Source organism: Wyeomyia smithii, chromosome 2 (genome assembly GCF_029784165.1).
Source record: "Wyeomyia smithii strain HCP4-BCI-WySm-NY-G18 chromosome 2, ASM2978416v1, whole genome shotgun sequence".
NCBI classification, from domain to species: Eukaryota; Metazoa; Arthropoda; class Insecta; order Diptera; family Culicidae; genus Wyeomyia; species Wyeomyia smithii.
The window spans coordinates 90,483,451-90,507,974 of NC_073695.1; the positions used below are offsets into that span (position 1 = coordinate 90,483,451).

General features: G+C 40.5%; 1 protein-coding gene across 3 annotated transcripts in view; it reads right to left on the reverse strand.

The window, feature by feature from the left end:
* Positions 1-24,524, reverse strand: part of LOC129721611 (lachesin) — a 262,907-nt gene that overhangs the window by 85,409 nt on the left and 152,974 nt on the right. The window contains exon 1 of one of the 3 annotated variants that reach the window (XM_055674369.1): positions 16,552-16,590. The exons of the other annotated variants lie outside the window; for them this stretch is intronic. The gene's annotated coding sequence lies outside the window, so the exon portion shown is untranslated. Of the gene's footprint in view, positions 1-16,551; positions 16,591-24,524 lie in introns of those variants that run through there. 3 annotated transcript variants of the gene reach the window in all.

Genomic DNA, 24,524 nt, shown 5'->3' on the forward strand with positions numbered 1-24,524 from the left:
CCTACACGTTCAATGTCGCTTTAAAATGATTTGAAGCGCTGTAAATCGCGCAAATGCTTAACTGGTGCGTTTTGTACAATCCTCCCCTACTGAGCGTGCGTGTAGGGAATATGGTAAATATCGAGATTCGAGGAACTAAGCCAACACACTTGCTATTTCAGGTAGCCAACCAGGCGCAAAATGAATGTGTGTAAATTTGTTGGTAAAAAGGATACCAGTAACGAAAATGTACTTCCAAAGGAAAGCAATCCAAATTCGACGGATTATTTTTTCGAACCAGCAGAAGAGCCGGGATTACGATTGTGGGGGGTCCGGGGCCCAGTCTTGTGTGGGGGCCCCAGAATAAACTTTATTTATCTAACCTAACAAAAGTTTGTCAGAAATTTTTCAGAACATCTTTTTATAAGGTGTCTTCGCTGAAAATTTATCAATTATATGATCAATACTCAATTCGCAAATTCACAATGCCAAATTTGACAGCTTTCCCGGACGAACACATACGATTCGCATAGATTCTCTAGGATTCCTCACATTGGAATCCTGAGCGTACTTGAAAAGGATTCCTGAAAAAGAATCCTCAGGAATGCGCTGTATCTGGCTCTAGGATTCTTGAAATAAGAATCGTGAGTGGGAATCCTCCGGATCGTGTTTGCGATTTTTTTCACGATTCCGTCACCGAGTTATAGGTATCCTGGGGATGGATTCTCTGCGTGTTAGTAAGGGTTGCTTTTTTCATACGCAACCAATTTTTAATTAGTTTCATCGACGAAAAAAGTTGCGTTCGAAACCATTAGACTCAAATTAATACGCAATGCAATTTTAGTTAAGCATATATTTTGCAAGTTTATTCACTAGACTCTGAAACTACTGATAGAAAGCGGATTTGATTATTGGGGGTCAGACTTTCAAAATTTATTATTAAATGAGACAAGTTTATTTTTTCTTGATTTGTGGTGGCCTTAAAATGTGGGACCCCCCTTAAATCCAGCCTTGCTTTTGCAGGTCTGTAAAATCTGCACACGGACTCTGAAAATCTGCATTTTTCAAAGCACATCTGGTATCCCTAATTAGGACAAGTAAGCAACAGCAATGCATTAAAAAAAACTTGTGGGTTATTTTCTTTCTCTGCTCTACCTTCCATGCGCGCTGGTTCGATTCAAATGGTGTATTAGTATATGTCATTCCAAGAGAATCCGAGGTGAACTTTTATGGAGGTAGTTGTGATATTGGCGCTCGCGAAAAAATAACACTGAAGGAAAGTTTCAGTTTGAAATGGTCTGATCAAATTTTCTTGCTGAGAATCGAAATTTGAATCTCATTTTTGATAGAGAAAAAAACTTTTTCTCGATTTGTGGGGGCCCCAAAAATGTTGTGTGGCCCTCCCCTTAAATCCGGCTCTGAGTATAGCAGTGACAAACACCGCAAACAGCTAACGCCACTAGCGGCCAGTAGCGTCAACAACAAATAAACAAAACGTAGAACTACGTGAACAATAAAACACAAATTTACGTACAAACACTGATAATTATGACCTTAAAATTACATTTTCCTGAACCACAAATGAAGAGCTTTTGATTTATGTATATATCGTCGTTGTCCGATTTATTTGAAGCATAATTATGTTTCAAGATGGCTTGACTCAGTTTTTTGAAAATTTCTCGGAAACCACTTAACCACAAATTACCACAAATTGGATTTCGAACTCACAAATTAACCACTTAATATTGGTGATAAAAGAAATAAAAAAATCACAGGAGGGTTGTGTGCAAAGCCACGACCGCAAGGTTGAAGTAGAATACTTTTAAACAGCTCTACTTACGGCTGTACATTAACCTACGGCCGGGCGAATCGGTTCGCGCCGCCTTTCGCTTTTAGCCTGGCAGAGGCCCAATGCGCACGGCCAACACAATAGGAAGGTGTTTTCACATTGACTACGCTGCTATTGTCTGGTACTGCTGAGTGCCGATATCTGCTGTTACTGCTGTCAACGTTGTGGACGGTCCATCCAGTTCACCTTCCGACTAATGAATGTAGCTAGTTTTCCCAGAAACACTCTTTTATAGCCGAAGGGTGCTACGTAATAGGCCACGCCTTTCAGTTCAGGTTCACCATTTCCTTATGTTTTTTAGACGAATTATTCCACAATTCGCATTTGATTTTTGTATCCAGCGAATAAACACCGATGGTGCTCTAACACACGCAACGGTTTTAACCCGTATCTTATTGCGGTTTGTAACATCAAGCGATTTCGTTTGCTCGCTGTTGCGTGTTGCATCATATTGCAACTTGGCAGCTGGGAGACGACGAAATTCTGTTTATGCTGATTGATTGAATCGACTTCATATTAGCTCTGCATAGTCGAACTAACTGCTTTTGTGAATGCGTTCTAACAGGACAGTTTATTATTTAATGTCGGTTATGCTGATCGCAGCCTTTGCGCTGCCCCTACAGTGGGGGGTTTACTAAATAAAGTGAAAATTAGACAACTACAACAGAATTTGATTGCATCCCGCACAGAATGGCTGCTTGTGTTGATGCCAGAAAATTATTAACCTTCAATTATTTTTTTATTTGCCTTGAAAAAAGCATTTTGGGGTACAAAATCGGTTACTGATTACAACTTTTGAGCTGCCCTAACATTGGGGGAATTAAGATACATGGACAACATGCACTGTGGAAGCTATTTCACATTCAGTAAATTAGACGGGTGCGACAGATTTAAATTGCTAGGATGCAACACAGAATGCTTGCTTGCGTTGACAAAAATTATTTACTTTCAATGACTTGTTTAGTTACCTTTAAAAAGCATTTTGATTTCCAAAATTGGATTTCCTGATGGCAATCTTCATGCTGCCCCATCACGGGGGGAATAATGGCTGCCTGGCGACACACGCTGAGAAAAACCGCGCTGCTCCTGAGACGTGGTGACCAACCACAGGGCTAGTGCTGCTGCTAAGGAAGGACGACTGCTGTTGTCGCTGTCTAGAACTATTATGAGCGGCTCCGGCTGAAACAGGCTCTTAATTCGGCCAAATAGTATGTTTTCAATTGCAAGGTATATGATCCTGTCGACCGTGCTTGGGAAGCAAGCATATAACGACCAATCAGAGGTCGAATTTTTCGTTTTGACAAGGCTTGATTATTTTCAATAGTACAATAGTGTGAATAATAAAATTACAATTATCTTATTTTGAGAAGAATCTTAGAAGATTTTCCAATCTATTGCTGCAAGAACGAAGGAAATCCATCTAATACTAACCGATTTATTAGCATTTGAAGTTGGACATATTTTTCACTTTTTTCGGTTTTAGATTTTCATTTCACATCCCTATGTAGCCGAACTTCCTGAGAGAAGTATTCTACTTCAAAAATTACTTTGTCAAGCCATCTTGATATATGCATTGAATTCACACATTAACCTCAAAAGGTCGACCACCAGCAAAGTGCATGTTATGCAAAGACGGCCTCGTTATTCGTCCCTTAACATTACTTTTTCCACTCAAAACGAAGCGCACCCAGAGCAAGGTCTCAAATTGCATAACCGGCATAAATTAACGGAGGCAAAACATATGATTGCAATCCTCAGCCAAAATTATTAATTTCGATTTTGTCACACGCCCTTTCTAAATATCTCACTCTAGCATTAAGAATGAATGTAATAAAGAATGTATGCAAATGTACGTGAAGAAGAAATGGGGTAACCTTTTTATTTTGATCAAGATGGCGTTTTAAATCCGTTCAGGGGTAGGTATAAGCATAATTTTCATTTCAAGAGGGCTCATTTTCGTTACATTTTTTACAGCACGCCATCCTACTAAAGTAAGACGTGTCCCACGTCAAAAAAAAACAATAAAAAGAAAAGGAATATTTCATTAGTAAATCATCAATTAGTTTTGCGCATAATTTGATTTTTTTTAAGTCAAGCTTTAGGAACTATAATTTTATGACTTCAATCGTATTTTTTCCAGTTTATATTATCAGAGTATCGAAATAAAATCGATTAGGAAGCCGGCGGATGTTAATGACCTTAGACCGATAGCTACCACAAAAGAAAACGTTTAAACATCGAAGAAAAACACACACGCTATCTGCACGCGACATACTATTGGCAGTAACTAAACGGCTTCAAAGTCTCCAAATTGTCCCCAAAGCCGGTCTCGTTCAATTTCGGCGAACTAAATCTGAATTGGATTACTGGTGGGGTACAACTCAGATCGAAGGAAGGCCGAGCTGTTCGCCTTGACGGTCTCCATACTGTATGCCCTCGTCGGGTGATGATTTACCTCACTCTTTAGACGAAGGCCTGTGTGACCTCGAAAAACTGACGCCATTGTACTCGCTCCATGGCTGCTTGCCATTCTTGCAGACTGCCTAGGCTGCAGAGATCTTCTTTCACTTAGTCAATCTACCGTGCACGTTGCGCGGCACGACACCGCATTCGTATTGGGTCGGTATCTAAAACCATTTTAACCGAGCTTTCGTCCGACATCCTTATGACATGCCCAGCAGCCGTAAGGTCTATAATGGGTTTCCGCAGCAACTGTTGCAACGTGTGGTTCATTCGTCGTCTCCATGTTCCATCTGCGATATGCACTCCACCGTAGATTGTACGCAGCCCCTTCCGTTCGAAAACTCCAAGGGCACGCTGGTCCTCCACGAGCAAGGTTCGTGTTTCATGGTCGTTGACGACTACTGGTCTAATAAGTGTTTTGCGATTGTCAACTTTGTGGAGTGGCGAATTTTGTTCGATCGAAGCGTTTTTCGCAAACCAAAGTAAACGGGACTTCCTGCCATAATGCGTCTTATTATTTCTCTGCTAGGGTCATTGTCGGCGATCACTAGTGAGCCCAAATACACCAACCCATCTACCACCTCACCGTCAATTAGAATCGTTTCCGTTGACTGCATGATTCCGTCTTGACTTTCCAGGAGAAACATCCCTCACAATGTTATGAAAACGCACTCGGTCCATGGCAGTTTGCCTCCAGTTTCTAGAGCGTCCTACACTTCCAAGATCTCGCTTCACTTGGTCTAACTGGGCGTCCACTCGGTCGTAGCGCGCCTCTACGCGCCTCATGCTTCGCCTCCGTACGCCATTCTCACATACTCCGCCGTACACGTAAGCACACGTCGTTCGGAAACGGCCAGTGCTGGCAAGTCCACCTCGAGCATTATCCATGTTTCGTGCTCGTAGAGAACTACCGGTCTTACAAGCGTCTTGTACCTGGTGCACTTGATACGGGCGCGAAGTTTACTAGATCTCAAGGTCTTGTGTAGTTTGTAGTAAGCTCGACTTCTAGCTACCATACGTCTTCGGGTTTCTCTACAGCAGTTGTTGTCTGACGTTACCAATGATCCAAGGTACACAAGTTTGTCAACCATCTCGAACTCATTTCCGTCGATCACCACGATACTGCCTATGCAAGCCCTATCGCGCTCGGTTCCCCCTGCTAGCAGATAGTTGGTCTTCGACGTATTCACCTTCAACCCAACGTTTTCTGCTTCACGTTTCAGTCCGGTTCAGCAACCGCCTGGAACGTCCTCCCGACATGGTACACGTCATCAGCGGAGCGAATGAACTGGCTGGATTTATTAAAGATCGTGCCCTGCATGTTGAAGGCCGCACGTTTCATAACACCTTCAAGCGCAATGTCGAAGCCCCTTGCGTGTTTCAAACGGGTTTGACACCGCATCCGAAAATTTCACACTAGGGTGTCCCAAAATAAATCCATGTTGCAAAAGTCAAGGTGCTCAGCCCTAAATTGAAAGATTTTTTTTTTTTTAATCTCGCTTATTTTCCGTCGGTCTAGTTCCGCCACTGTTGTGGCCAATCACCGACGCCCAGGGAGGCGACTCCACACCCAGGACCCTAACTCACGACCCGTTTATTAACGGACCGGCGCCAACGGCTTCACTTCCTCATGCGATGGAAGGCGTGATCCCAGAGATTTTTCGCCTCAGAAAATCTCCCGATGTCGGCTAGGATTGAATATAGACCAGTTGGGTTGGTTGTGAGTGGACCACGCCACCTCACAACCATCGACACCTATGTCGGCGGTGGGATTCGAACCCAGGCGTCGAGCGTGGTTGGCGGAGACGTTACCAACCACACTATGCCCCCGCTAAATTGAAAGATGATTTATAGCATTTCTGTAGAACATTTCGACTTTCTAAAAATTGTTTTCAGGTTGCCCAAACGTGATTTATGAAAATATGACTTTTTCAAGCTACAAACCCACTCTTTTGCACTTTTTTCAATTCTGTTCGATTCCTAAATTTTTCCATATATTTTATTTATTTTTGTGGGGTTGTTTTCGAATATTTTGCATGGTTCATTTCAGCATTGCATTCATTTTTTGACTCCCAGACCACATTAAACATCACAAAAAAAAAACAATTCTACTAATAATTTTTAGATAAAACCCTTTAAAACACAAATAAAAAAATTTTTTGATCAAGAACTGAGATCTTAATTGCAGAGCGCGATTCACGACGAAAAATTTACATGAAAAAAGATACCTTATATCTTATCGGGGAGCTGAGATATTGGCATTTTTCTATGTGATGGAAAACTTTGCATTTTAACGAATATGTAAAATAACTGTTTTATTTTGGGAGATAACAAGTAACAATGTTCAGAAAACAAATGCATTTTTGGATGCCTGATAACTTAGTAGAAGGTTTAAAAATTCGGAAAAATCTGTAAAAAAAATTAGAACGAAAATTGTGATTTTTAGTGCCTTCTAATAGAAAATTCAATGTTGCTCGTAATGTGCAAGAGATAGAAACATGATGTCTTCGGTAAAGTTTCTTGTTTTAAGATAACCTAAAGCTTTGTTGAAGACACCTTGCGTCTATCTTATTCTGATTAAAAAGTTTTTATCTCACTCATTGGTGGATTGATCACCCATCTATCTACATTAAAAGATGCATTTTTGAATATCCTGAAACTTCTCCGAACATATCTTATGGCTATAATCAACATTTGAATCACAATTTAGGAAATTATACGCACAAACGGCAAAATAAAACACTGTGCAATCGCATGCATAGTTTTCCATTACATGTAAAAACGCCAATATCTCAGCCCCCCAATAAGATATTAAGGATCTTTTGTCATGTAAATTTTCATTTTGAATCCCGCTTTGCAGTAAAAATTTTTTTATAAGCATTTTGAGATGTTTTATCAGAAAATTATGAGAAAAATTCACTTTTTTGTGAAGTTCAATGGGCTCTGTGAGCCAAATAATTGAATACGATGCTGAACCAAACCTTGCAAAATATTCAAAAACAATCCCACAAAAAAAAATAATGGAAGAATTCAGGAATCGAACAGATTTGAAGAATGTGCGGAAGAGTGGTATTGTAGCTTGAAGAAGTTTCATTTTTTCATGAATCACGTTTGAGCAACCTGAAAACGATTTTTTATAAAGTCGAAATGTTCTACAAAAAACCTAAATTAATCCACCTAGCGGTGAAACCCAGCCTTTCTCATTAGAACTTATTATTTGTTAAAATAGATTTACACCAACACATAAAAAATACACCTTGATAATTTCTGCTGGATTTGTTATTCATTCTAAACAACAAATTTTTGGTAGCCAACAGCACAACTATACCGAACATTTAAAATATAACATTCACAAACATATGAACATGCATTAACACAAATACATGCAAATAACATTAAATTCTTTCAAATATATGATGCGGTTCTGTTTTTGATTGTGGTATAATAGATTTGTGCTCATTTACTGCGTATAAATATTTAGATTGTTTATGTCAACTTTAGTCAGTAGATTTCAAATAGTTTACAATTAAATGTTGTTCCTTATACATTAATTTGAATGATCTTATCAGTGAAAATGAAATTCTTTTACGTAGTTCAGCGGTTCTCAACCTGGGGTACGCGTACCCCTGGGGGTACTCGAAAGCCTTAAGGGGGTACGCGAAAGAAAAATCAGTAATGGCGGACAAAGCAATTTTTCTCTCAAATACTTCATTTGTTTTTCAATCTTGCTCTTTAAACATGACTGTAGCAATCAACGAAACCATAGTTTAATTTGAAACCTAAACAAGACTAACGCAACATGATCTATCACTACTCTCTCCCACTCTGCGGAAACATTCCAAGCCAGGGGGTAAAATCGATATGAAAAATATCGCCAAGGAGTACGCGAATAAAAAAAGGTTGAGAACCGCTGACGTAGTTGATATTACTGATCGTTTCTGATGGGCATTCAATGAATGGGCAAATACCAATCAATATGGGTTTTTGAAACCTGGATTATACCCAGTAGCCAGAGTCCGACTTCAAACTCCATTTTCAATCCAGATGACCACTTCTGGTTGAATCATAGAATCATAAAATCCATCATAAAATTGCCGATCTGGGTATTTCGATGGCAAAGATGGCGACAGTTTCCGATCAACAGCCTAAAGTGACAAATATCATCCAATACGATTTGGGGTATCGGTATGATACCCGGAGGCCAGAAATCATCTTCAGACGTCATTTTAAATTACTAGACAGTAGCTTCCGGTTTCTGGAAACCAGTCAAAAGGGACAAACATTACGCAATGTGAGTTTTTTAGTACCCGGGATGCCGCTCAGAGGCCAGGAATCAACTCCATACTTCGTTTTGAAATCCGCGTTTGCGACTTCCGGTTTCTGGAAAACATTCTTCAATTGCCAAATATAGTCCAACAAAGGTATATCCACTCTATGGATTTTAAAATATTGATGTTGTATTTGAAGGAATGATTGGAGCATAGTTTTTGAAATTGAACGTAATATGTGTCCTAAATAAATTGTTTTTCATAATGACTCCTAATTTCGAACTTTGATCAAAGCAGCTAGTTTTAAACAGTCTTTGGGTCTTGATTTTTTGTAAGTTTGAGGAACAACCTGTTCGTTTGACACTTGTTTTCTTTAAATAAGTCGTGTAATCTTTGAGAGAATAGACTTTTAATATTTTTACAATTTAACACATAATGATTAAATTAAAAATCCGATTACACTGGTCAACACAAGTGTGGCCCCAAAGGTCAAACTAAGAAAAAATGAAAAATTATAGCTCTTCCTGTGAATTTTTTTCTTTCTAGGGCAACTATTGTGAGCTTTAGAGCAGCATTTTTTTCGATTTTGTCGACCAGTGTTAAAATCAAATGTAATGGGTACTAATAAAGCAACTAAACCTTTAATTTAAAACTCAATTGTTGAAATCAGAATTTTGAATGTTGATCGAATCTTTGGCAAAACGAGTGAATATAAAAAAGTTTTCTGAACACGTTTCTCTTCATAACTTTCGAACTACATGTTCAATCATCAGAAAATTCGTTATTTAGGGGTTTTGAAGACAGTCCGTTCATTTGATACCTGTTTTCTTTAAATCGGTTGTGTAGTTTCTGAGATAATGGAGTTTCATAACTTTTACATTTCGAAACATAACTGACAAAGTTACAGTCCGATTATAATAAAATTTAATAGGGTCTCTTCAGGCAACTAGACCTTTCTATTGCAACTTATTTCGTGAAAATCGGTTCATCCATCTCTGAGAAAAGTGGGTGAGTTCAATTAGCCTTAGAAACCTGTTTCATTTTATGGCCTGATTCCACATTATTATACATAATGAAAAAAGTTAAAGTTCAATTACAATAAAATTCAATAGGGTCTTATGGGACAACAAGACCTTCCATATGACACTAATTTTGTGAAAATCGGTCCAGCCATCTCTGAGAAAAGTGAGTGAGTTTACACAGTCTTTGAAACACGTTTCTTTGCATAACTTTTGAACTACATGTCCAATCATTTTAAAATTATTTCATACATGGTTCAAAAAATAAGCCCGTTCTTTTGATACCAATTTTGTTCAAATCGGTTGTGTAGTTTCTAAGATAATGAAGTTTTGTGATTTTCACATTTTGTTACATAACCTCGAAACTAAAAATCCAATTACAATAAAATTCAATAGGGTCTTATGGGGCAATTAGGCCTTTCATTTGCAATTAGTTTCATGAAAATCGGTCAAGCCATCTCTGAGAAAATCGAGTGAGATTGAGAGACCGTAACATACATACACACACACACACATACAGAAAATGCTCAGCTCGTCGAACTAAGTCGATTGATATACGAGATTCGACCCTTTGGAGCACTTTTATACCTTTGGTTTTTTCAGTGATTGCTATACCTTTCTAGGAGAAAGGCAAAAATGCTATAAAAACATTATCTTTCAATTTAGGGCTGAGCACCTTGACTTTTTCAACATCGATTTTTTTTGGGACAGCCAGTACACCATCTTTCGTGGCCCTAGTCGGTCTTGTTAGTTTCACAAGGAAGCCATTTTTGTCCATACACTCAAAAGTTGAAGTCTTGAACAATCAATGTGTCTTCCCGATTCGCACAAATTTCGCACTGAAATCGCACAATAAATGTGTGAAATGCATAACTCAACAATTGTACTACGAATACATTCACATAGATTGATATCAGAATATATATCATATCAAGTTCAATCAAGATTCAGATACCTAATGAATAATAAAATAAATTACATCTGATTTGGAACGAGTTGTGAGAAGCCAGTTCTGAAATATTCAATATTAAGCCTTCGATTGCATAGAAAACGGCTTTTCGGCCAAAATTTTTTCTTCGAGATAATACCAGATCTCGACGTTTTATGTATTTTAAGTCATTTGGTGTCGAAAAAAAGTGCCAGTTTTCCAATTCCGTGTACTCCACTCCCCCCTTGGTATATTTTCGAGAATCAAAGAATCATAACTTCGAGCGCTTCGAGGCACCCCTAAATCATGTCCGATTTAGCTAAAATTTCGAACAGATCATTTTTTGGGCCATTGAACAAAATGTATATGGTTGGTTTTCGAAATTCGATGATAAAATATTTTCCATATAGTCATTACCACCCTATTCTACATGGTCGATAGTATCGTAAGCGGCCTTAAAATTGATAAATTGCGGTGCGTGAAGACTTGGTATTTGAGACACTTCTGCAGGATCTGTCGCAGCGTGAGGGTTTGGTCTGTTGTCGATCACCCATATATAAAACCGGCTTAATAACTTTCCACATACCTTCGTGCTAGCGGCGAGAGACGGCGAAAGATGATCTGGGAGAGCACTTTGTAGGCAGCGTCAAGAATCGTGATCGCTCTGTAGTTTTCACATTCCCTTTTTGTATTGGGCAAATTACTCCTTCCTTCCAATTCTTCGGTAGCTGTTTTGTATCCAACATCCTGACTATGCGCGTTGTTAATGGCTGCTTTCAAAGTACTCTTCGCAGTCCTCCAGAGGGGCTTCGGTAAGCTCTCCCTCATCCGGCAACGCTGCCTCAAGGCTGTGCGCGTACTTAGTAGCTGATACGTTGGGGATGCTGTTGACAACCGAAAGTCTTTGGAGCATTTAAAATCGATAAATAGGTGGTGATCAGAATCGACATATGCGCCACGATAGGCTTGGACGTCAATAATATCCAAGAAGAGTCTTCCATCAATTAACTAATCCCGATGAAACTAATAACAGCGTTCGCCGGTTAGCTACGCATATTCAATTGCAACCGGGCCAGTATAAAAATGATCGATTATCATACTATCATACTTTAAGTGATAAATTCTTATTGTAATGTGAGCTAGAGAAAAACACTCAAAAAAAAAGTTCAGAGTAAAAATGTCGGAATACTCGAACGTTGATAACTTTTTCGTTTTTCATTTTACCATCACCAAAATTTTGACAGTTGGTAGTATTTTTAAAAATAGTACTTTTTGAGAGGTTGGTAAACGGCTGGGCAATGCGTACCAGCAGTACACCCGTACTAGTTTGTATAAAATAGACCCCAGTGTGGTCCATAGCATAATGCCCAGCAACTCCTATCCCTACCTCCACGTGGTACCGACTGGGATACGAGCAACCAAGGGAAGATCGGTGATCCGGTGAGAACTTGGTCGTATGCTGACAGGGAAGGGGGAGTTGTTCTCCTTGGAGAGCAGCTTGCCTGAGCGTCTGTTCCCCAGGTCAGGGGCGGCTCAAACAGCGACTGATCCGGAGCGGACGGCTGAACTCTGAAATGCGGTGTCTCGCCAGCTACACCCAAGACGGCAACCCCGTCGCGAGACTAGGCATCGCAGCCCTAGTAAGGCAGCATGCTGAAAATAAACATACTACGAACAATCCAGAGAATGATGCGAATCGGAACAATCGGTATAGACCTAGGCAAACGAATAAGGACAACGATTGGAAACTTGGTACTTGGAATGTTAGGACTTTGCTCGAACCGGCACGTGCATCTTGGCCAGAGAGCTACGGAAGGCAAAAGTGGAGGTAACAGCCATACAAGAGGTGCGTTGGCCTAAAACCGGGGAACGTGAATTCCGGGCGGTCGATTCGACCGCGGGCACTTCTTTCAAGTATCACATTTACTACAGTGGCGGCGATAGAGCGGAATGGGGCGTCGGTTTCGTACTACTTGGAAACCAAATGAAGCGTGTTATTAGGTGGAGGCCTATTAATGACCGTCTATGCGTATTGAGGATCAAGGGCAGATTCTTCAATTACAGCCTTATCAACGTGTACGCGCCGACAAACGATAAAACCGATGACGTAAAGGAGGAGTTCTATGAGCTCCTCGAGAAAACGTATGGAGAGTGCCCACAGCATGATATAAAGATCGTCATCGGAGATACGAACGCACAAGTCGGACGAGAGGAGTTCTTTCGTCCCGTCATTGGTAAGGAAAGCCTGCACTCTACCACCAACGGCAACGGCTTGAGATTAGTGAACTTCGCCGCGGCCAGGGAATATTCGGAAGCACACCTGGAGACACCCCAATGGAGAGGCCTGCTCCCAGATCGACCACATGCTGATCGACGGCCGGCACTTTTCAGACGTCATAGATGTGCGGTCCTTTCGAGGGCCAAACATCGACTCGGATCACTATCTCGTGGTAGGCAAGATTCGCGCCCGGTTGTCCAATGTATTTAAATCGAGATCGGCGAGGAAGATACATCTAGACATCCAGAGGTTATCAGCGGAAGGAGTTGCTGCACAGTATACTCGGAAAGTTGATAGACGGATCGGTGAACCAACTGGAGTGGACCTGAATGAGCAGTGGAAGCACATCCATGATGCGGTCAGCGAAACAGCGCGAGAGGTGATAGGCATGACAACGGGAACCACGCGTAGTGGGTGGTTCGATGCTGAGTGCCTAGAGGTGACGGAGGAGAAGAATCGAGCCTACGCCAACACGTTAGTAGCAGCTAATCGTGTAACGCGTCAGTTGCGGGAGAAATACCGGGAGGCAAGAGCTGCCGAAAAGAGGCTTCATCGCCGTAAGAAACGTGAGCACTACGATCGCGTCCTCGCGGAGGCGGAGAACTGCTTCACCAGGCACGACACGAGGAGCTTCTATAGAACGATCAACGGAATCAGGAACCGGACCGTGCCAGTATCTGCCATGTGCAATGACAGGGAGGGGAACCTGATTACCGATAAATCGCAGGTGGCCAGGCGCTGGAAGCAACATTTTGAAGTGGTGTTGAACGGCGAGGAAGGGAGGAGAGTCATCGAGGGGAACAGGATAGAAATTGGGGAGGACGTACAAGTTGTGGACCCACCAACATTGGACGAGGTGAAGAATGCTTGCAAAGAGCTAAAAAACAACAAAGCCGCTGGGAAGGACGGCTTACCGGCCGAACTTTTCAAAGTTGGGAGCGAGCGGCTGTGTAGTGCAATTCACCAGATTATCCTAAGGGTATGGTCTGAGGAACAACTACCTACGGACTGGTTGGAAGGACTCATATGCCCCATCTACAAGAAGGGACATAGACTCGAGTGTAGTAATTATCGAGGCATAACCCTTCTCAATTCCGCGTACAAAATTCTCTTCCGTATCCTGTTCCAACGACTGAGGCCGTTGCAGGAAGCCTTTGTTGGAGAATACCAATGCAGGTTTCGAGTGGGGCGATCTACAACGGACCAGATGTTCACCTTGAGACAGATCCTCGACAAGTTTCGAGAACACAACCTGCAGACACATCAACTGTTTATAGACTTTCGAGCGACGTACGATACAGTGAAACGCAACGAGCTGTGGCAAATAATGCTAGAACATGGTTTCCCAACTAAACTGATTAAACTGATACGTGCGACGCTCGACGGTTTCACATCATGCGTCAGGATAGCGGGCGAATTTTTGGACGCGTTTGTGACGTTAGATGGTCTGAAGCAAGGTGACGGGCTCTCGAACTTGCTGTTCAACATAGCTTTGGAAGGTGCGATACGAAGGGCAGGTGTGCAGAGGAGCGGCACCATCATCACTAAGTCTAACATGCTTCTGGGCTTTGCGGACGACATTGATATAATTGGTGTTAACCGTAGAGCAGTTGAGGAGGCCTTTACGGCTCTCAAAAGGGAAGCTGCGAGAATTGGACTCACCATAAACACTGCCAAAACGAAGTACATGGTGGCTGGCAGAGAGCGTGGTAGTTCTACGGGTGTTGGTGCTGCGGTGGAGATGGATGGGGATACTTTCGAAGTAGTCGACGAATGTGTTTATCTTGGTACTCTCGTGACATGTGACAACGAGGTGAGCCGCGAGGTGAAGAGGCGGATCGCGGCGGCGAATAGGGCTTATTACGGATTGCGTAGCCAGCTTAGGTCCCGTAGCCTACAGATCCGTACGAAGTTTGCGCTCTCTAGGACTCTGATCCTCACGGTGGCGCTCTACGGACATGAATCGTGGACGTGGAAGGAGGCCGATCGACGAGCGCTTGGGGTCTTTGAGCGTAGAATCCTGCGATCAATACTCCGAGGCAAACTAGAGAACGGGGTGTGGCGCAGGCGCATGAATCATGAGCTGTACGAAGTATACAAACACGCTGATATTGTCAAGCTGATGAAACACGGCAGGTTACAGTGGGCTGGCCATGTAGCACGGATGGCGGATGAGCGACCGGCAAAGATAATATTTAGTAGAGAACCGGATAGAGGCCGACGACTTCGAGGCAGACCGCGCACGCGCTGGATGTGTGCTGTCGACGAGGATGCCAGAGCAGCGGGTGTAAGGGGAGACTGGAGAGTAGCAGCCCAAGACCGAGTTTTGTGGAGACGTATTCTGGATTCGGCATAGGATCTTGATGATCTGTCGCCATAAAAGTAAAGTTAAAGTAAGTACTTTTTGAGATATTTAATATTTTGTGACAATTTGGCACAAAAAATTTTTTTTTTACAGTGTATACGTTTTTACTACAACTGCAATTTTATTCCCTACAACTTTACTGAAGACACCATTTTAATCAAACAAGCCGTTTTTCTGATATAGAAAATTTATCTATCAGTCACATTTTTGGGTAGGCCCTTTTTAAACAGCAGTCGTGAGCAGTGTTATGAAAATGACTGCAAGACAATGACAGCAAATTTTCAACTAATCCGGCTCTCATTGTATTGCACAGCTCTCTCTCTCTGCTCCCCACACGTTCGGTAAACAGTCCGACAGCAACTGACGACAGCACACATGCAACTCCAAACGGGCTGTTATTTTTTATCTCGTTATGAATGTTGGTTATTCCAAGCTGTCGCAAATGACAGCCTTTAATATTCCGACATCCTTCAGCACGAATCCGAGCGGGATGTCAGGTGATTATGATTCACGACAGTAAGGCCGATCAAAGAATGACAGTGAGATGGTGCGAAGCACTTTTTTGGAGAGTAATATCAACAATGGAAACGGTTTGCTTCGTATTCAATATGCCACCGGCTTGTGAAAAAGAAGAAACGAAAAAATGCGAGTCGATGACAGCCGCAGCCGATTAGCAGGCTGTCAACAGCAACAGGACATCCTCAAAATAAGCAAACTAGGCTGCCATGTCCGAACGAACAAAATACATGCGCAAGAATGAGCTGTCGTGCGCAACACAAGACAGTTTCGTTGCCTTGTGTAAGCAGTAGCTGTATGTGAGCTCTCATGAATAGCTCATGCAAGAGGCTGTTAGAGTGAAAAGCGAGAAAGGTCGTCAGTATAGTGTCGCTCTCCAGTCGTATTCCTAAGCTTGGTCGTGAGTCAACATGAACAGTGGATATCATAAAATGGTCTTATTATCAAAAAGGAATAACTGTGAAAAGTTTCAGCGAAATCGGAGATGGTCGATCAGGATCGATTTGTGAAGCAGCATAGAATGACTTTGCTCATTTTTTAGCCATCTTGGATTCTGAAATGGCGTCTGGTATTGACTCTCGGCCTCTAGACATAATTTTGGTCCAGGAATTTTCATATTAGGCAGTTTACCTTATGCTGAAAGTCGCCATCTCGACTTTAAAATTGGTGTCTGTGATCGATTTTTTTCTATCTAAAAAACTTAATTTGAATAAAACCTGAGATCACCGTTTTTCGAACGTTTTGTTTTAAAAATTTAAAATTTGTCGGTGTAAGATCCCAAATTTATTTTAAAATATTTTTTTCTAATTTACATTAAATGTTTATTTTTATGTATACTATTTGGAAACCAAACAGAATAAATAATTTATCGAAATTTTCTACTTACGCTCAATGTTGAACTAGTTATTGTAGCGGATTAAGTTTGTTTTACTAACCTGTAAATAACAAATGAAAAACTACCATTAATTACTTCTAATAATAGGAATGTATCAATTGTATAGAGTTGATTGACCTAATTGCTCATATATTGCAACATTTTCCAACTTCGCTGAGTCGCAGGATGTGCATCAAATTTCCGTCTCTTCCCACGCTGTGATACAGCAAATGAACGAAGGACAGGCTTATTAGAGACACAAATTTATGCAGGCAGATAATAATTTACATTATCAAGATTTTAGCATCACCTCTCCCTCGTAAACGACCGGATTTAATGCTCTTGTTATAGTTATATGAACAACGTTCTAACTTGCCTAGTTTATGCGCTATGCAGGTATGTATGAATTGCACAGAGAAAGTCTGTTGCAAGCACACATACCTATGCAGCATTTCCAACAACGACGCGCAGCACAAAGCAACAGCAATCTGAAATACGTCTATTACGTTTCCGATTTATCCTGTAGTTTATTCAAAAATAGTCCACATATAGAAGTTACACAATACTCTGGTTGTTCGCTTTTCGAAAACCTAAGTGAATTCATAGCACTGGAATTGCAGCATTGCTCTCCGTGGAAGTGGACTCGTAGTGATACAGGAGGTACAGGGCCCTTTGAACGGCAGTGCAGCGACTACCACAACAAGGTTGAGCTATTCAAGCTTGTAATACTGACTGTGCCAAACATATTTAATGTAGATTGTTTCACTAGATTGCATAAATAGTTAGTATTTTTTCCCTGGAATCGACAATACGGGCAACATACTGATAGGCAAGGAGAGCTGCAAAAAGTACAATCACCAACAAACTGAACGATGGTAATGGTGTAAGATATATTATCTTATTCTAGAGCAGGATGCAATGAAAAAGTATGGCGAAGAAAGAAGATCGAATGCAGAATCTCTATGGGCATGGTTGTCGAAAGATTTTCCCTCCGTTTACGGTATAGTCTGGATGTGTTGCTCACTAGTTTGTTCTGAATGGAAAGTATGCTGCATTCTCAACAACGTGTGTTGGGGAGACGATTTTCTTTTATCTTAAATGATAATGAAATATTTGAACATTTGGTAGAGTATATGTTTCCGCACAGAAAAAGCTTAGATGGAAAGTCCACAGGAGCTGTCGTTCTTGGGAAAAGCTTTAATACTATTTACAGGCGGTTTGTAGGCTATACATTCTGCATTCGCAGTGCTTCTAGATTTGATTGAAACTGATATTATATGATAAGATCGATACAAAAAAAAAACAAAAAAAAAAACCTAAATTAATCCACCTAGCGGTCAGACCAAGCCTTTCTCATTCGTACCTATTATTTGTTAAAATAGATGTACACGACACACTTCATTTCAGAAAAAATACCCCTTGATAATATTTGCTGGATTTATTTATCACTCTAAAATAACAAATCATTGGTAGCAGTGAAACCATACCGAACAGTTAAAATATAATCTTCAAACATATATGAACATACATTTTTTTTTTATTCTCGCTTATTTTCCGTCGGTCTAGTTCCGCCACTGTTGTGGCCAATCACCGACGCCCAGGGAGGCGACTCCACACCCAGGACCCTAATTTACGACCCGTTTATTAACGGACCGGCGCCAACGGCTTTACTTCCTCATGCGATGGAAGGTGTGATCCCAGTGATTTTTCGCATCAGAAAATCTCCCGGTGTCGGCTAGGATTGAATCTAGACCAGTTGGGTTGGTTGTGAGTGGATCACGCCACCTCACAACCATCGACACCTATGTCGGCGGTGGGATTCGAACCCAGGCGTCGAGCGTGGTTGGCGGAGACGTTACCAACCACACTAGGCCCCCGCTCATATGAACATACATTAACACATGCGAATAACATGAAATAAATATGTTTCAAATATATGACGCGAAATTTTTTTTTGATCGTGGTATAATCGAAACGTCACTGTACTCATATATAGGTTGGACTCGATTATATGTAGGCTCGATATATTATTCGTTAAAATATAATTTTTGATTCGATTGTTTATAGTGAGATTTTTTTTCTATATCGAATATGACTTGCTTTTCACAACTTTTGAACCAGAACACGCTTCTGTCCATAGCTTTTGAACTACAAGTTCAATCTATATAAAATTCTAAAGTTAAGGGTTTTTAGGAAGCCCGTTTATTTAAAACCAATTTTGTTCAAATCGGTTGTGTTTCTGAGATAATGAAGTTTCATAATTTTTACATTTTGATACATAACAGATAAGATTATAATAAAATTCAATAGGGTCTTATGAGGCAACTAGATTTTCAATTTGCATTATTAGTTTCATGAAAATCGGACTAGCCATCTCTGAGCAAGTCGAGTGAGATTGGGAGAGCGTTACATACATACAAACACACACACAGAAAATGCTAAGCTCGTCGAACTAAGTCGATTGATATACGACATTCGACCCTTTGGAGCACTTTTATACGTTTGGTTTTTGCAGTGATTGCTATACCTTTCTAGAAGAAAGGCAAAAATCAATAGAGTCTTATGGCGCAGCTAGACCTTCCATATGATACTGATTTTATGAAAATTGGTTCAACCATCTCTGAGAAATATGAGTAAGATCAAACAGTCTCCAGAACACATCTCTTTCCATATCTTTTGAACCACATGTCCAATCTTTATGAAATACGAATGTTAAGGGTTTTTTTAGGTAGCCCGTTAATTTAGTACCAATTTTGTTAAAATCGGTTGTGTAGTTCCTGAGATAATGAACTTTCGTTGTTTCCACATTTTGATACATAACATATAAACTAAAAATCCGATTACAATATAATTTAATAGGGTTTCATGGGGCAACTAGACCTTTCATTTGAAATTTTTTTTTTTGAAATGCGGTCCAGTCATCTCTGAGCAAATCGAGTGAGGTTGAAAATTTGCACATACACACACACATACACACACATACAGAAAATGCTAAGCTCATTGAGTTGAGTTGAGTTGGGTGATATATGCCGTTCGAACGTTTGGAGCACTTGTATACCTTCGGTTTTGCCAGAGATAGTTATACCTTCCTTGAAGAAAGGCAAGAATTCGTGAATGATACAAATTCATCGGAAAACGTTTATATTTATAACTTCTGGACCACATGTTTATTCATTGTAAAAATCATCGATGGTTCTGAAGACAGCATGTTCATTTGATACCTGTTTTGTTCCAATCGGTTGGGTAGTTTCTGAGATGATGGAGTTTCGTGATTTTCACATTTCGTTACATAAAAGACAAAGTTACAGTCCGATTATAATAAAATGCAATAGGGTCTTACCAGGCAACCAGACCTTTCATTTGCAACTTATTTCGTAAAAATCGGTCCGGTTATCTCTGAGAAAAGTGGGTGAGTTCAAGTAGTCTCAGGATAATGTTTCTTTTGATAGCCTGATTTCACATTATTATATATAACGAACAAAGTTTAAGTCCAATTACAATAAAATTCAATAGGGTCCTATGGGGCAACAAGACCTTCCATATGACACTTATTTTGTGAAAATCGGTCCAGCCATCTCTGAGAAAAGTGAGCGAGATTAAACAGTCTCCGAAACACATTTCTTTGCATAACTTTTGAACTACATGTCCAAACACTGGAAAATTAATTTGGAAATGGTCCAAAAAACAAGCCCGTTCTTTTGATACCAATTTTGTTCAAATCGGTTGAGTAGTTACTGAGATATTGAAGTTTTGTGATTTTCACATTTTGATACATAACCTCGAAACTAAAAATCCGAATACGATAAAATTCAATAGGGGCAACTAGACTTTTCATTTGCAATTAGTTTCATGAAAATCGGTCCAGCCATCTCTGAGAAAATCGAGTGAGATTGGGAGACCGTTACATACATACACACACACACACACACACACACACACACACACACACACACACACACACACACAATCACATACAGAAAATGCTCTGCTCGTCGAACTAAGTCGATTGATATACGAGATTCGACCCTCTGAAGCACTTTTATACCTTAGGTTTTTCCAGTGATTGCTATACCTTTCTAGGAGAAAGGCAAAACGTGAATTTTATTGTGATTCAATCAGATCCAAAGAACGTTGTAAATGTCGGCTAGAACGCGGATTCCTAAATGAAGCGGATTCGCATTTTTCGGCTAGTCTTGCGATACCTACCGGCAAAATTTTCTCACTCAATTATGGCCACAATTTGGAAAATTCAATTAGGGTACCGTTTTTTCAGCAGCCAGTTGCACCCTTGAATTATTGGCATTCCACATCTGACCCGTGCCTGTGCTCTGGCAGAAAGATCACTACCGTAGCATGGAAAAAAAGCTTCCCTAAAAGGGGGCAAAGGAATGCTACCCGCTTGCGGAGTAGAAAACCAGAACCATGCCAAGACGAATGCCCGCCCAAAGTCTTGCTGCGCTAGAACCGCTCTTTACTGGCGATAGGCTGGCCCGCTCGTTTGGCCGGAGGCCAAGAACAGGAAATAAAGTTAATTTAACGCCTAATCAACAAGTAGATCTGAAACATAATGATTTCAGTGTTATTTTATTATACTATCGTCCGTATAGTCTAGTGTTCATGATGACAGCTAGGAGGTTACCCTCGTAAGAATATTTTTTGTCATACAAGGGCAACCAAATTCTAATTGGAACACTTAGAATAAGCTTTGTTTCTAAATGCCTAGATTAATTCATAATAGATCAAATAATGTTAAAACAAGCCCCTCGTTACTTACGCTTATGCGTTTGAAACTACACGAGACCGGTGGCCAAAGTGTTTTGTTCTCTCCTAGGAATTCAGAGGGACGCAAGCCTGCCATTAAATGAACAAGAAGGAATTTCGGTCGGTTGCCGAACTGGTGTCCCTAAGAGCACCGTGGTCATCGGCTGTTATCAACTAGGACGGGGTTCTTTCTCACGTTAACAACGAAAAGCCCGTTCGTTATACAAGAAAATTGCTCCAGAAAAAAACTGAGAAGAGGAAAAACACCGGGCTGGCGGTGTTTTATTGGGTGCGAAAGACGACCGCAGCAGTTCCATCTTGGCAGGGTGGCGTTTAGCTTTTTTTTCTTCTTTCTCTAATGTGCCCGTCGTTAGCGTGTTTGTTGTGTTTAGCTGTCGTCGCGTTTTCACACTTTTTGAATTGTTTTCGGCATGTCTATGTGGCAGTACCAGGGGAGGATGTTTTCTATCACACCGTGCGGACCCCAAGCCAATTGTGCAGGGAGTACTTCGAAGTGATGGCATTTCGACACGCGAGACGAAGAAGTCGTAACCTGTATCTTTAGCGGTGTACAATTGGAGCGGCAGAAAGGTGGCGTGTCCGATTGATGATAACAAGTGTGCCGTATTGACTAGACATCTTTAATTGTTGCTAATGATGATGTGTCATGATATCGGTCAAAGTAGACTACCGAAGTAGATTAGTAGTGAAAGCGCTAGTGATTGATGTTTATTTGAATATTTGATCGGATCCAATATAGGGTAGATAAGTGACCAATTCTAGGTTATACAACCTATCAATTTTATTTGCAATCATTTTGATAATCTTCTATCTATCTATCTATTTATATAAAAGAGGAGTTTTGTATGTATGTATGTATGTATGTTCCAGCATAACTCTCGAAGGCCTGAACCGATTTCAACCAAACTTGGCATACGTGTTCTTTGTACAAAGGAAGTGGTCATAGAAATATTGGATAGGGAGAGGGGTCACCCTTAAAGAAGGAGGAGGTCAAAAGTAATAAATTTTCATACATAATGGACCCCTTTCATTGAAATTTGATGATTTTCGGGTTCTTGGTCATATTTCGAGGCCGGAAGATGATGTCCAGAGACCGAAACATGATGTTCGATGCCATTTTCAATCCAAGATGGCGACTTCCGGTTTCCTGGAAGTCATTTAAAACTGTGGAAAACGCTCACGAACCCCCCAATGTTGGTATTTTCGGAGCAAAAATGACTCTTAAGAACCGGTTTTCGGTGTTTGACGATACTTTGAAACTTGGGTTGCCGACTTCCGGTTTCTGGAAATCTGCGAAAATAATGCACTAAAGTCGCTTTTTACGCGGGGGATACGTGCCGCGTGAAAAAAAACGCGTAAATTCCGGAATCTGCGTAAAAAAACGCGTAAATTCCGGAATTCACGTAAAAAAAACCGCGTAAATTCCGGAATCCGCGTAAAAGGCGACCTTAGTGTAATTGAATTATATACTTGGCAATATGGGTATTTTCGGAATCGGAATGATGTCGTCATACGAAAATCGATCATATATTTCCAAATATTGGCCTTTTTTGAAACGTAGTGACGTCTGTTTGCAGCCGAAAATCGGCTTTCGTGCATATGTTTCTAGAGAAGTGTTTCAAAACATCCAACCTGCTTTGATCGGTTTTTGGAACGATTTCTTGACATATTACATGCATAATTTGATAACGGAGAGTCCAATCTAGCGTTTTGGATAAAAAATATGTTTGGAAAAGTTGCTGAAGCTCAACTATCACCGAATTAAAATTTGGTTAAGAGCATCGATCAAATAGCTCCTAAAATCCAGCTATTTATTTAAAAAAAAGTTTTGTATGTATGTATGTATGTTCCAGCATAACTCTCGAATGACTGTACCGATTTCAAACAAACTTGGCATACGTGTTCTTTGTACAGAGGAAGTGATCATAGAAATATTGGGAAGAGGAAGGATCAACCCCCAAAAGAGGAGGGGTCTTAATTGGGTAGTTTCTGGGCCTTTGGTCATGTCTGGAAATTGATTTCCAGAGACCGGAACATGATGTCGAAAAGAGAAAGGGGCAGCTATCAAAGAGGGAGGGGGTTTTTATTTATAAGAAAGTCAGGTCTTTTAGTGCCCTACAGGAACTTTTTGAAAAGGTACGATAACTTTCATGCCCTCGGTCGGTCATGGCCAGAAGTTGATGTCTAGGGACCGGAATATGATGTCCGATGTTTTTCTAAAACAAAGATGGCGACTTTTGGTTTCTGGGAAGCTGTATACAACTGTAGAAAACGTTTACAAACCTAAAAAAATTGGTATTTCCGGAACCAGGATGACCTTGAGAAACCAGAAATAAAAGTCCAACGATATTTTTTTAATTCAATATGGCGACCGGTTTCAGAATTTTGTGAAAAACGAACATATGCTTTGCAATATGTATATTTTCGATATCAAGATGACGTCCAGAATCCAAATATTCATGTCCGGTGCAAATTTTTAAATCGTACATGGCGGATTACATTTTCTGGAAAGGTTACTAGAATACAGAGAAGGCTTGGACGTAATATTGAAACGTTGTTTTGAAATCAATTCCGCGATTTCTGCTTTCTGTCAAATTGTGTAAAACTGTGTAAAATGTTCAACTAATGTCAATATTCCTTGAAAGAGAGCAATGTTTAGAAAATGACAACGGGCGTCCAACGCTATTTTCAAATTCAAGAAGAAAAATATTCAAATACTCCCTCATATTAGGTTCATGGGTCAGAGCTGACTTCGAAAAACCGAGAATTGGTGTCCGAACGTTTGGTATGGTGAGGGTTGTTTTTCTGCATTGGAAGTTATTCAAAACTTGAGGAAAACGTGGAGATAGTCCCCGTATCTCCAAATCGTTAATTATTTCGTGAAGACTGATGTTCAACTATAAGAATGATATTAATATTTTTCACACAAAAAAGTAAAACGAGAAGACATAGCATGCAAAAATTTTAACTATCAGAGGTGAGCTTAGGCTTAGGCTTATGGTTATGTAATTTCAGTCTAATTTGAGTTTATTGTAAGTTAATCGATACCGTCGAATATGCTGATGAGGCAATCCATTTTCCAACGGAATTTTTTAACTCACTCGACCCAGCTAGAATGCCTTCGCATCGATTGTTAATTAACGAAAAAGGTGGTATATAAGCAAATTTATAACTAAAATAGAATTATTATTTGAAATGATGGG